The sequence below is a fragment of the Conger conger genome, chromosome 8 (assembly GCF_963514075.1).
Source record: "Conger conger chromosome 8, fConCon1.1, whole genome shotgun sequence".
NCBI classification, from domain to species: Eukaryota; Metazoa; Chordata; class Actinopteri; order Anguilliformes; family Congridae; genus Conger; species Conger conger.
In genome coordinates, this window is record NC_083767.1 from 7,566,062 (window position 1) to 7,581,028 (window position 14,967).

At 46.7% G+C, this 14,967-nt stretch overlaps 1 protein-coding gene across 1 annotated transcript in view; it reads right to left on the reverse strand.

Moving 5' to 3' along the window:
• Window positions 1-12,711, reverse strand: part of LOC133134809 (forkhead box protein P2-like) — a 139,266-nt gene extending 126,555 nt beyond the window's left edge. Inside the window, 1 exon segment of the mRNA XM_061251241.1 lies at window positions 12,683-12,711. The gene's annotated coding sequence lies outside the window, so the exon portion shown is untranslated.
• Window positions 12,712-14,967: the final 2,256 nt, after the last annotated feature.

A 14,967-nucleotide genomic window follows, 5' to 3' on the forward strand; every position in this document is an offset into this window, starting at 1 on the left:
CTGTCGCCCATGAGCAGACTTTCACACGCAGAGAAAGGCAGTTTGACGACAAAGCCTGTTGTTCCAATTTAAAACCTGGAAATTTCATTTTCCAAAAAAAAAAAAGAAAAAGAAAAAGAAAAAGAAAGGCGCAGGTTCACGTACGTGCGCGCGCGAGAATAAGTCCCCCGGGGACTGACAAAACGGCGCGGGGTAAAACACTGTCGCTGGATTAAAGCTGGGGAACAGCCGCACAGACAGCGGAAAAAGGGAAAAGGTAGGAGTGTTAACAATGGCAGAACGGAGGACAGTATCACAAGGTTGAACGCGGGCAATAATGAATACACGGCAGATTATAGAGCCCCCCCGTTCGCCATTTACATAATGTAAAACACTTTCTCCCCCCCCTGCTATTCACAGAATAAATGAGGACACTATCATAGCACTGGAAATTTCCCCACAAAAGGAGGGCGAGCGCGGCTCTCAGATGGGCCAGGCGGCTCCAACAAAGCGGGCCCTGTTCTGACGTCTTCCCCGGAGCCGGGCTGAGAAAGACCTGGGAGAATATTTATTATTGAGCACAATGCCCACACACAGGCATGTCACCTACGCCACTTTGAAAGTCAGAGATATAATATCAGCCGCTGAAGGTTTTACATAATTAATACAGAAAATACCGGGTTTATAAAGAAGGCACTTAAATGTGAGTTTAACTCTGCGAGAGGGGTTTTTTTTTTTTTCCACATTACGCGCGGAAGACAATGATCACAATGTAAACATAATGAGCAGTCGTGATTAAGAGTAAGACAGTGACGTCTCCCCGACAGGACATCTCGCACACGCACGGATTTGCATACCTTATTCACGGAGATATGTTCATTTAGTTGTTTCCGTATAGAGCAAGTTTGACAGAAGAAAAGGTGTGAGATTAAAGAGATCGCTCTGACGGGATTCAATGAGAAGCACTTCAGCGGAGAAGTGCGCGGAACGCTCGCATCTAAAAGGACTGCGGAGTCAAACTACAGCCGTGAGGATGGCAATCGTCAGTTCAGCTCATTCTTTCACATGGATGATCCATGTCAATGGTGGTCAATGGAAGCATGTGAGGTCCAATCTGAGGCCGGTGTAGGTGCAGGTTTCTGTTTTAGCTCAGCATCTGATTCTCCTGATCCAGGTCCTGATTGAAGACCATGATTAGTTCATCAGTATAATCAGGTGGAGACTGAACACCCCTGTGTGACACAGACTTTGCCCAGAAGAAGTGCTCAGTAACAGTAATATAGAGTAATACAGCATACAGCCTGACTGTACTCTTACAAACATCGGGCTACATAAAATGATTCCCAAGTCAGATTTATTTTTGTCTTCTTCACAGAATGTTTTTGTTTTAATGAACCCAATAACCTCTGCTCTCATTAAGTGAAAGTTCAACAATATCCAGATATTTTAGAGACGATTCGTCTTAGTCTGCCCAGTACAATCCCCAGGGCCATTTTAATAAAGCGGGTTTGATTCATAAGCATAAACGACTAACGACTAAAGCTGACTAAGCAAACATCAAAAATCACAAGAGTGGATTTGAGAATAGAAGCCAGGTAAGGCCAGAAGTAGTATCTGTGAACATTTGTCCAAAAATGTTCCTTAAGACATGTTGTTACATGAAAGAAGCAGCCTCTGAGTGGGGTTTGTCTAGGTTTGTTAAACATGCCATACATTCTGTACCAAACAGGCTAATAACTCCACCGATGACTGTCTACATGACTCAACAAAAATGCCTGACTTCATCAGAAATGTATGGCTTCATAAAGACAGCACACTGCCTTACACACCCTGTACATGGAGAAGCAGGGCCTTTCTGTGAGAGCAGCAGAAGAACAATACGTCTAATAAATATCTAATAAAGTGCTCGCTGAGTTATACACACATTCTCACACAAACACAAACATACACACACACACACACACACACACACACACACACAAACACACACACACACACACAGTCTCACACACACTCACACACACAGTCTCACACACACTCAAAGTCACACACACACACACTCTCACACAAACATAAACATACACACACACACCCACACATACACACACACACCCACCCACAGTCTCACACACAGTCACACAGTCTCACACACACACACACACAGTCACACAGTCTCACACACACACACACACACACACACACACTCACACACACATACACTCACACACACACAGTCTCACACGCACTCACACACAGTCTCCCACACACACACACACACACACACACACACACGCACGGCTCGAAGGGAGAATCAATGCGGTGCCTCTTCACTGGGTTTTGTACCCGCCACATCATTCCATTCTATTCCCCAGAACTCTCGCAAGGCGACCCTGTTTTATTTACTTTATCTTCAATAAAATGCTCCAGTGAGCTTCAGAAACTTTCAGACACCAGTTTCAATCAGCAGCCCGATGCGGGCGTCAATCTGCATTAAACCCCCTGGAGCAGCTCTCTGCAGCGGGGCGGAGACGCGGGGTGGGCCGGGGAGCGGAGGACGGGGGTCCCCCCTCTAATGAAGCAGCGAGGAGGAGGAGGAGGAGCAGGAGGAAGAGGAGCGCTCTCCCTGGACACCGGGCAGCTCCCCGGTAAACACAGGTGAGCGGAGAGACAGCCTGTCTCCTCCTGACGCTCACTGACAGCCACAGAGCCGTTCGCTGTTCCCTGCCTTTCCCTCCATTTTACACGACGGGAGCGCCAACACTCACTTTCCGCCCTGCACCGCCCAGGCAGCGAGCCGGGGACAAGCGGCAGAAACAGAGAAATACCAAACAGCTTTCTTTCTTCAAAAAGACCAACAAAAAAAAAACCCCTTCAGAAGAATCTCTAAGGACCATAAAACAGGGATCCCTTCAGAAACAGGCAGACACTGAACCCTCTTCCCCCTAGTCTGCTGCCACTGCTGGCAGCTTGCAGACTCCTACAATACAGAGCCCCTAATTAGCCAGGAAATGGCAGAAGGTGTTTGTATATATTTTTTTCCTGTTCCGCGGGGTTAATGGCAGAATCTGAGCACAGATCCTGGAAGTGTGAGACGATGGCGCTGGCATTTTGCAGGGCCCTGTGTACACAGGGATGCGCTTATTTACCGCACAAAAGGCGCGTGGAGACGAAACGCGGCTTCTAAACGAGGAACGCCTATTAGTGGCAGTGGATGACACGCAAGGTCTCCTTTGAACCTGAGTGTGGCTGTGTGCCTAGAACACAGCCTTCATGCTGTAGAAAGCAACGGGGTCATGTAAAACAAAATTGATAATAGTTTATTGATTAATTGATCATATGCTGAGAAAATCTAGTACTCTACAGAACATAGTGAGATGGGACCCACATTATAACATGCTCTCTTAGAGTTAGAATAATGTTTTCTGTTTTCATCAGTAAGCAAACCACAGCAAATTATATTTCCAATGTTTTTGTTGTATTCCATTTTGTGATGGTGAGAGGGGCAATCATGTCAAAACTGATGAATTGATTTTGAAGTCCAATGGATAATTCAGTACAGATTAACTGTTCAGATCATATGGCTACCCTTGGATCACGTTTATATAAATCATCTTTATTAAATCAACATTTCTCCTTATCCTGTCCTTCGAAATATGCATAGATTCCCGAATAGTTGGGTTTGTTAATTTGGGGTCATGGATGAACTCATAAAACTCCTTAAACTCTCAAACAGAAGGCGTGCGTGTGCCAGCAAGTCAGACAGACAGGTGTTGAATGAGCCCAGGTCTAAGTGATTTTATCACATGGCGGCCGTCATGGTGAGGTGTGGCAGACACGCACACACGCACACACACACACACACACACACACACACACACACACGCATTACAGTTTTTTTCCCATTATCCGCAATCACAGAATCAAATCCATCATATCTGTGTTAACAGGGTGACGCACAAGCCGTCTACTTCAGCCAACGCCCTGACCTTTCCTTTCCAAGAGGTCAAAGGTCACAGAGACAGTATTAAGAAAGACAATGAGAGCATTAAAGCCTCATAATCTTCAGAGACGCTTTGGCTCCCTGACTCGACCGCTCTCTGGAGAGACTGACTGCACCGTGGGGCCAGGACGGTCAGGTAGCGGTCGCATTGTCTGACATTCTGAGACTCCAGAGCCGCCAGGTACGGGATCGCTTTCCAGCGGCCGATCGGATGACCCGCTCAGGGCTTTTCAGCCGGGCTTTTCAGTGGGGCCTCCTCGTACAGGAGAACAACAAAACTCGCAGCAGACAAAAAGAAAAGAAAACCACACACAGACATTAACCCAGGCTCGCTAGTCAATCCGTCATCAGCGAGATGAAGATTTCCGAGCGGACGGGATTTTTACTGAGACTGACACATCGTCTCAAAGCGAGCCGGCGTACACTTTCACAGCCTTAATACGCTCTTATAATAAAACGCACCGGAGTAACACCTACCTGCACGCCTTGGAGCTTGCATCAATAATAATCTAGCTTTGATTCATTCTCACATTTCTTGTCGTACAGTATATTCAAAATGCCGCTAATTGAGCAGGTTAAACACCGACGATGTAGAAGTAGCCTAATTTTAAAGCAATTTCTTTCTTGTCCTCTTGGTCTAATGCCGGAAACATCTTTCTCTCTGGGTGAAGTGATGCCTCACATTTTATTTTAAGGCCAAATAATTATCAGGCAAACAGAGAATCCAATCATTTAACACAGAAATATACTGTACACAAAAATATACATTAAAAACTTTTGTTTTGCATATTTGCTAACATACATTTCTTGCATATATTTTCATCAGACAGACACACACTCACACACACACACACACACATGTATTTAAAACATGGAATAGCAAATCAAATGTAATCTAATTTACATTTATATGAGCCCTCTTAACAGTCACTTATTCCAGTAATCTATCAGTCTCATAACTCACCAGGAAGCCAAAAATCCTTTCGACTCAATTGCTTCAAAGGTGAAAAAAGCCAGGGCAGACTCTGAAATCACTGTTTCTGCCTAAATAAGCGCGGGCTAATGTGTAAAATTCACAGATGTACTGTGACAGGATTAGCACGCAGGACGCAGGATTTTTAATACCGCGCCGAGGAACCCGCGCCATCTCCCCTCGTCTAGACCCCGGGAAAAAGGCGAATAACAGTAACAGTCAAACTAAATCAATAATGTGGGAAACGGCGAGGTTGTGACATTTCACTCTCTGCTCATCAGAGATGCTCAGAGCTGTCAGAATGGCATAAAAAACAGGGCCGAATCTAAAGAGGGAAGTACCAATGATAACACGCAGATACAATCATTCAGTCATCTCCTGCTGTGTAAATTAGGGCTGACAGGCTTCACACAGGCACCGGGTCTGATCTCTGTATCCCCTTTGATAAAATAGCTTATTGTCAATCACACTTTCAACGGCAAATTCCACTTCTGCCCCCTCCGTCAGGTACAATAATGCCCATTTTTACCCTGGCTAATAACAGGGGGCCGCTCCAATTACCAGCAAGATGTATGCTCTCTTATGCTGTAGGCATGGCAACCCTGACCGTATCCAGCAGCAGCACACCTGTGTGCAAGCACAGGCACGCACACACACACATACACACACACACATACAGTATAGACACACACACACACATACATACACACACACACATACAGTATAGACACACACACACACATACATACACACACACACACACACATACAGTACATACACACACACACGCGCACACACACACACATACATACACACACACACATACAGTATAGACACACACACACACATACATACACACACACACACACACACACACATACATACACACACACACACATACAGTATAGACACACACACACATACATACACACACACACACACACACACACACATACAGTACATACACACACACACACACACACATACATACACACACATACAGTATAGACACACACATACATACACACACACACACACATACAGTACATACACACACACACGCGCATACACACACATATACAGTATATATACACAGACACACACATACAATATACACACACACACACAGTACATACACACACACACATACAGTATATACACACACACACATACAGTACATACACACACATACACACACACACACACATACAGTACACACAGTACACGCACACACACACACACACACACACATACAGCACATACACACACACTGATCTCAAAGCAGTCAGGGCTTGTCTCCTCCAATATAGAGCACTCAAGTACAGCTAAGCAGGCCCAGTCTTTATCAGCCGTGTGTGCGTTTACCGAATCTCCATGAATTTCTCCCGCGTTTTTCACAGAAATAGAAGTCAACAACGGCACACAATTCAGAAAGTGAGGGAAAACGTGTCGAAAGAAGGAGCAGAAATCTCACAGGGTCGAGACGACCCACAGGAGGCCCATCAGACCCCTGAACAGACTGATACCCTTACAGGTGGTAACTGGACCCGAGCCACTGCCCCAGCCTAAAAGCTGCTCTCCTATATGCCTGTGTGCTGGATCATTCCTTTCCACACCCCAGCAATTCCCACAGCCTCAGTCTCACTGCCTTTTAAGGAGTCAGGGGAAAGTGTCCCAGCGTGTTTACTTTTTTTATTATTATTTCTAGTTCCCTCTGGAAAATGTCCGCTTGTGCCAACACAAAAACAAAGACTGAACGCTTGATTGATTGACTGATTAGCTGAAATCCTGAAAGTTGGGGTTCACAAATGCCTCGAGTCAAGGCGAACACTGAAAACTCTCCATTATCCGGATCTGAATTATTTCCCAGCATGTTTAGGTTGCAAAGCATGGGAAGGAAAAAGAAAAACCACAGCTTTTACTTTGAGCCACAGACCTATCGCTGGAACAACCAGGGTGAGTGGAGAAATGTTCTTTAAGGGAGCATCTGATCTGGGAAAAACATCACAATCACTGTATGGGCAATTCCACAGAAAACTACATCACGAAAGGCAGGTTATTTGTGTGGTGAAGTCCGCTGAATTTGGGCTGTTTAAACATGCCCCTCGACCGCAGGGTTCGAGGAGGAGAGATCCTGTGTCATTCTGGTCTGCTGAATTTGGGGCTGTTTAAACGTGCCCCTCCAGCGCAGGGTTCGAGGAGGAGAGATCCTGTGTCATTCTGGTCTGCTGATTTTGGGGCTGTTTCAACGTGCCCCTCGAGCGCAGGGTTCGAGGAGGAGAGACCCTGATTCTGGTCTGCTGATTTTGGGGCTGTTTAAACGTGCCCCTCCAGCGCAGGGTTCGAGGAGGAGAGACCCTGATTCTGGTCTGCTGATTTTGGGGCTGTTTAAACGTGCCCCTCCAGCGCAGGGTTCGAGGAGGAGAGACCCTGATTCTGGCCTGCTGATTTTGGGGCTGTTTAAACGTGCCCCTCCAGCGCAGGGTTCGAGGAGGAGAGACCCTGATTCTGGTCTGCTGATTTTGGGGCTGTTTAAACGTGCCCCTCCAGCGCAGGGTTCGAGGAGGAGAGACCCTGATTCTGGTCTGCTGAATTTGGGCTGTTTAAACGTGCCCCTCCAGCGCAGGGTTCGAGCAGGAGACCCCGTGTCACTCGGGTCGGTTCTAACGCGGTGCGGTCTCTCCCGAGGCCCAGCGTTCTGCAGTTCTCCGGCCATTGATGTGCTAAATTAGCATAGCGTCTATCCGGATCGATAGGCTTATTGAGTCCGCTTCCTCCTCCCGCCGGGAGATGAGAAGCAGAGATTCCCCCATTGTAAAACCAGCCCCATGGTGACTGTTAATCCCACACACACTCAGCGCTGTCTTTATGGGCCTCTTTCTCCCTCCAGACCGGGGGGGTGTTGTTGTTCTGGCACAGGCAATGAGCACCTCTCTGTCGTCACCAGGAAATTAAAATTAAAAGGCCTGCTGCGTGTAACCTGAAGGACGAACCGGAGAGTCGTTCTGAGGGTCTACGCAAGACAGATAAATCGCTGTCGAAAAGCAATGACTGCAAATAACAGGGGAGAGGTCAGGCCAACTTTGGTCCTGGAGAGCTACTGTGTTTGCAGGCTTTTATTCCAACCAATTACAGTATACGTGCTTAATTTCCAAAACAGCCGTGTAAACCGGGGCTATAATGGGCCAACAGAAGAGCGTTTTCACTGAGGAGGACACGCTCGCAGTCTGCTGTTATAGCTCAAATAATTTCATATGAAATAAGCGAGTGGGGATAATAAAATAATTAAGAACAGAGCCAAGCATGAAATCCCAAAACAGACCTGCCCTCTGTGTGAATCCCTGCTTCAAAGCATTCCACTCATAAACTCTCTCCTCGCGCTGGCAGAGAGACAAAATGCCAGTCAGTGCCTCCGCGAAGAACCTCCGCAGAGCCATCTGCGACAGCGAGAAAACAAACAAACAAGTAACCAATGCGCTTCTCCGTCGGCTCGCGCCTCGTACCACGCTATTGGCCCAGAAAACCGCAAGCGTGATTTTCAAAATGGAAACCTTCTGGTGTTCCAAGAAAAAAAAAACCTTGAAGTGGAATACAGTGGGGATGGGTGGGACGGGGAGGGAAGTGAACCTTTGATGACTGAGACTTTTGTTAAAAAGGCTTAAGTTTAAAATATTCCGCAGGGATATGAAAGGGGATTGACCGATGGCCTGATCCCAGGCACACACGGTCGCTCCGGGGTTAATGACAGATAAAGATTAAATAGAGATCTCTCGCCATCCACCTTCCCTCCAAAAAAACCAATCAAGTAGACAAAGGTGTACAAATGGAGAATGCCCGTCTCTTTGAATTCCGACATTCCCAACTCTTCCCAAAGTCCGGCCGTAAGAACCCCGGGAGTTAACTGGCCCGGGCGGTGCTATCTCACAGAGAGCCCTTTGAGTTTGCGAATAACAGGCTGTGATGTAAGAAATTAAACTCCCAACCCGACTTCCCAAAAAGTCAAAGTCAGCAAAGCCGTCCATCTGGACTTCATAAAATTAAAAAAGCTCAAATTGCTGCGGATTTCAGAAATGCATATTTTAAAGTTTCGACCAATTATTCCTTATCTTTCTGATTAAAGGGCTGATACACGTAAGAGTTGATCTCTGCAGATTTAACCGGGATACTGGATAAATGAAGAACTCATAAATGAATCTCTTTTAGGCGGAAGCGAGAGGAATCCGATCTCCGCACGCGTCTTGTGAAGAAGAGGCTCATGGGAAATGTGCTTCCGACCTACAGCTGAGCCTGCACCCCTGACTCCAGACCGCTGGAGCTGCAGCCTGAGTCCGCACCTCAAAGGCAAGGTGGGGGAGCAGGGTACGGAGCCAAATCCACACCCCCCGTCATCCACCCCCGCCCCCCCATCCCCAACAACCGCCCCTCATCCCCTACCACACCCCCCCATCATCCACCCCCAACCCCCCCATCCACCTACCCCCCATCCCCAACAACCGCCCCTCATCCCCTACCACACCCCCCCCATCATCCACCCCCAACCCCCCCATCCACCTACCCCCCATCCCCAACAACCGCCCCTCATCCCCTACCACACCCCCCCCCCATCATCCACCCCCAACCCCCCCATCCACCTACCCCCCATCCCCAACAACCGCCCCTCATCCCCTACCACACACCCCCATCATCCACCCCCAACCCCCCCATCCACCTACCCCCCATCCCCAACAACCGCCCCTCATCCCCTACCCCATCTCCCACCCCCACCGCATCAGTCAGGCCAAGTGGGTAATATCACCTCGGATATTACCCAAGCCAGAGGCACAGGCGTAAGTCAGTGAAAACACCACAGCCCCAAACGCAGAAAACGCTTCTCCAGTTTACCTGTCTGAACAGGTTGTGTTTGCACATGGATTTGACAGCATGAGCTGAAATAAAAAAAATAAAAAAATATCCGTAAAAATATGGATGACTGGAAAGCACACTCGACGCGGCTCTTGAGAAAGTGTGCGGAACCAGACACCGCCGTCACTGAAACAGCTGTGCAGGAAGTGAGACTGCAGCCTCAGCTCTCCCATTTTGGCTCAAACACTAGCGAAAATTTTTATTCCATTTTTTTTTGTCTTGACAAACAAAGCGCAGCAAGTTAATTGCAGCTATCGCTGAACTTGCCAAACTGCGGTTTGTGAGAGAAAGAAAGGGTGCAAAATTGCATTTAATCCTGAGATCCTATTTCAAGCGGGAGGCCGTATCTTAGGAGAACACTAAATGCTTACTCGGAATACGACACATTACTCAACTAAATAAATGCCCTCACTCCCCGATTACAGCATGTGAAACTATGTTTGTGGTGGAGATCAGATTGGATCAAGACTTTGGCACACTCCCTAGCTACGAAGTGCACACCCAGGACCAGTGTGGCATTCTCCCCTGGCAGGGCTGCCAAACCTCGGCCAGCTGGCCAGAGTGACATTTACTGCACTCAGGTGGGGGTGGAGGGAATTCAGATCATAAGATCACGGACTGGGGAGGATGGGGTGACTGAGGTTTAAACTGGGGGAGAGCCATCAAAGAGAGAAACACTCAGAAAAAAAGGTACAAACGCTTGTCACTGGGACAATATATAGCCAGCAATACATTTTTTTATTTTACTTTTTGCTTGGAAAACGTACTCATTTGTACCCTCTACTTTCAGGGTACATCATGGAAATTTGATCCTTGAAGAACAAAAATGTACCTCCACTGTCACTGTATTTCCGAAAGTGCAGCCAATCGGCAGTCTCTCAGGAACGTTTATCACTCTCATCTCACAGTCGCGCTCAAACATAATTGGTTTGGTCAGGCGCTCACTCTGTGTTGTTTATTTGGGTAGTTTTGGTCGCATGAGGCAGAGCCTGAAAGTGCGGGTCTTCTGCCAAGAGCGTGAGAGTTGGCAAACCCTGTTCCCCGGGAGTAACACGACAGTTCTGCGACACTGAAACCGAAGTCTCCCTGCTTTATCTGCACCGGTTATCTCAAGCGGACACCTGCGCTTCGCATCGTATTACAGAAGCTTTTTATATTTCATTTGTAACGTATGACAAGCATTTAGGGCGTGTTTTTCAACTTTTGTCGTCTACCACAGCCTGCATTTCAGACGAGGTTGTGAAAAGATTTCGTAGATTAGAGGAGAAGGGTGCCACCGCGCCGCCTCTGATATGCCCTGGAGGCACATACTCCTTCCCTTCAGGCGGGGAAACGCTTGTCATCTGTACACCTGAGGCCGACGCGGGGAGACACTTAAAAGGCTATGCAAAGCAACCTCGGAAAAAGAGCGAAAAACAGTCAACAACAAACAATCAGACCTGTCGGGAAGCGTTAACAGGTTGTGTTAGCGTTTGAACGACTCCTGAGGAACTTTGGGCTTTGATCTGCCAGGGTTTTCAGTGTTGTGCCAGTGCCTGAATAAGGCTTTACAAAAACTATTTTCATCACCAAGAAAGTAGAAACTGCTTTTTTTGTAGTTTTTGGTGTCATTACAGAAAGTAACACATGACGCTTAAAAGCTGGTTGTCTGATGTTGGCGAGGGCGAGTCTCTCTGTAGCTGTTGATGTTGCGGTTTATCGCCTTACGGTGCGTTGGACACGGAGCACGCGTGGGGCCCCGTAACGCGGGGCGACACTGCGCTAATCCCTGCCTCTTATTTCCGCCGCTTCCGTCCTTAATGTTCCTGCGTTTGTCGTTTTTTTAAGAGGCTGCCTCAGTGACAAAACGCTCCTGATATCACACGGGTCTCTGAGGAGAGATCTGAGCCGCTGGTGACAAGAGGAAACTCTGCGCGTGTTAGCGCACGTTAGCACGTCTCCCTCTCTCTTTCTCTCTCTCCCCCTCTCTCTCAGCCTCTCTCTCCCTCTCTCTCTCTTTCTCTCTCTCCCCCTCTCTCTCAGCCTCTCTCTCCCTCTCTCTCTCTTTCTCTCTCTCCCCCTCTCTCTCAGCCTCTCTCTCCCTCTCTCTCTCTTTCTCTCTCTCCCCCTCTCTTTCAGTCTCTCTCCCTCTCTCTCTCTTTCTCTCTCTCCCTCTCTTTGTCTCTCTGTCTCTTTCTCCCTCTCTCTCTCCCTCTTTTTTCTCTCTCTCCCTCTTTCTCTCTCCATCTCTCTCCCGTCTGTGCTGTCTACCTACCAGTGATTATGCACCGATCTCCATTTTTTGGACCCCCCCCCCCACACACCCACACGGCATTGTGAAATGCGAGAACAGCGTTTACATTTAAAGAACTGAAGTTAAAAGTCTGAAGTCAGCGACTGACGTAGTACTGCGTAAGTTTGACCTTGAACTAAAAAAGAACAAAATAAAAACAGATAACAGTTGGGCGCAGAGTGTACATAACTCAGCTTAAAATCTTCCGGCAGATCAGTCACCTCTCGTAAAACATCAGGGTTTTTTTGATTTTGCTCATAACCCTTCAACGCCATAGGATCAAAGGGGATATTGTTTCATTTAAAATGTTGATCAGAACATTTGTGAGACCGTTCTGCCCATCTCTCTTACAGGATCAGACCATCTCCAGGGCCTAGTGCCAAAAGCTTGCTGTGATAAACCTGTGTGTGTGTGTGTTTGTGTGTGTGTGCGCGCGTGTCTGAACTCTCTTTCCGCTGTGTGTAATTCTTAAGCGTGACAATAACATGCAGCAGGGGATGAAGAGGGGGAAAAAAAAAAAACGTGCACAAAGTCTATTCATAGACCAGGTACTCACCACCTTGACAAGACTTAGGATTGTGCGCAGCGCGGGTGTGTTCTGCCTGCTGCTACGGCAACTGCAACTCCATATCTCATCCTGCAGAGACAACAGAGAGGGGGAGCTCAGATTTAATGGCCCTTATTGAGCGTTTCATACACGGGGTGGGCCAGAGCACACTTTTTCCGTGACATAGGTTTACCCGCAGTTCAAGAGGTGGACGGCGTACACGTGAAAAATAAAAACTCAATTTGATGAACAACGGCTGTTTTGAGAGGATGCCTAAGCCCGGAGCATTGGGTTGAGTCTCAGTTCATTCTTTCCCTCGCTTCACGTTTACGCTCTAAACGACTGCCTGAGCTACGCTTAGAGCAGAACACACTTCCCAAATCTCGTAACACGCAGTACAATTGTTGGCGGAGTGGAATTACAATATCACAATATTTTCCGCACCCAGCGTAGCCAGGGGCAGCTTGCAGAGTGATTCTCAAACTGATATTGTTTTTGAGTCTGGAAACTATTTAGACATACCTAAAGACTATGCAGCTGGTTGCACCAACTTTTGTACAACCTACTGTTACTCCTTAACAGGTCCAGTCACTAAACGCAAACATTTAAGCATGAAAATGTTAGTAACTAGTTCTCACAAGTAGGTTTAGATTTATATATTGATTATATACCATTTGTTTCACTTCACTGAATCCCACAGTACAAGTGGACAATGAGCATGGCCTCAGTTCTCATCTCTCCCCCAGACCACCTGAGGAGCCTTTTGATGCCCTGCCAGTGGAGTTTCTATCAGTGGGTTCAGGTATCTGCACTATATACCACATCTGATAAACAGACCTGGGGATCGGAAAACAAAAACCTGTGACCTCCTGCGCTTCAGTGAATTAGAGGACAATCAGCCCCATCGCCATTGGTTGGTTTGACTGTGGACTCTGCTGGCTGCACACTGATTGGTCCAAAGTTAAGTTTGAGGGGGCAGGAAACAGCAGGAGAGGAGCCCCCCCCTTGACCTTAGAGCTCTCCCACTATACTGAGGCCATTCCTTCTGACATTTCACCTTTGCCCTTTGACCTGTGAATCCACAGGAGTATTACTGGCAGGACACTGCAAGCTTGACGAATCAAAGAAAACAGGTTTTTGTTGTCGAGCGCATTCCTCTGTGTGGTTTGTGTTTCCACGTTTCCCCAGTGGCATACGGTTAAATACATGGTCACCTAAAATATTTTACATTAACAATCATCTAACAACAATACATATTACCACACTACTTAGCACCACTTACAGAAGGTTTTTCTGCACATATGATAGTTCTGAGAGATGGGTTTGGGTTCTGTCTGATCATATAGATTACAGCTCCACATTTAGAACGGTTCACACAGAGATTAAACTGAAATTTAACCTTTTGAAAAAGCAGTTTTTTTAAAATGATCATTCTAAGTGAGTGATCTAGAACTGATTGTTGCATCAGCATTAGTGAAAACATCACAATCACACGTTTGTGATCTCACACCTTCAAGGGTTAAGCCAAGTAAATATACAAATCAAATGGTATCTTACCTCTGCACCTACACACCCATTGGAAGGAGAATATTGTGTGTTTTCCCGGCTGATCTGTACCATTTTATCAAAACACAGTCCAGCAGTACTTTTAAGCCATCAATTTACTACGGTTGATTGAAAAGGTAGCGTGTGTTACTGGTAAAACCAAGGAGCTGATTGCCCTCAGAGCTGGAAAGAAAATTCTATTACTGCAGCCATGTGGAGCTTTGCGATCCTCGATATGAACCCAAGCTTTGATGGTCCACAGACATGTGACAGGGTTATATAAAAACCTAAAACAAACTACACAGAAGCCCGCAAGTAAAGTTCATCATCTCAATGTCACTGAAAAGATACGAAGGAATATGAGATGTAGCTTAAATGTTTGATATGTGCATGTCAGCACTGTTTTGCTGCCTGTATTTATCCCTGGTCATCTCTGAAAAAAAAAAAGATTTTTTGGTATATTTCATGCTCATTTCTGATACTGGAAAACTGAACACTTACTCTAGTAGAGGGAATTTTTGGTGGGAATGTCCGTCTGGAAGCGCCTGGAATGCTGATAATCTGAGAAGAAGAGACAAGAGATATTAAGACTAGGAATTAAATCAAACATTCAGCTGAAAATGTTTACAGTTTACAATCTATAATTCAGCCCTAGGACAGATGCTTTTAACCCAAGCGGCTAAAAAAAAGAGACTGTTTACAATGATTACTGTCAGGAGCACAGCAGAAAGGGAGTTCTCATTTGCCTT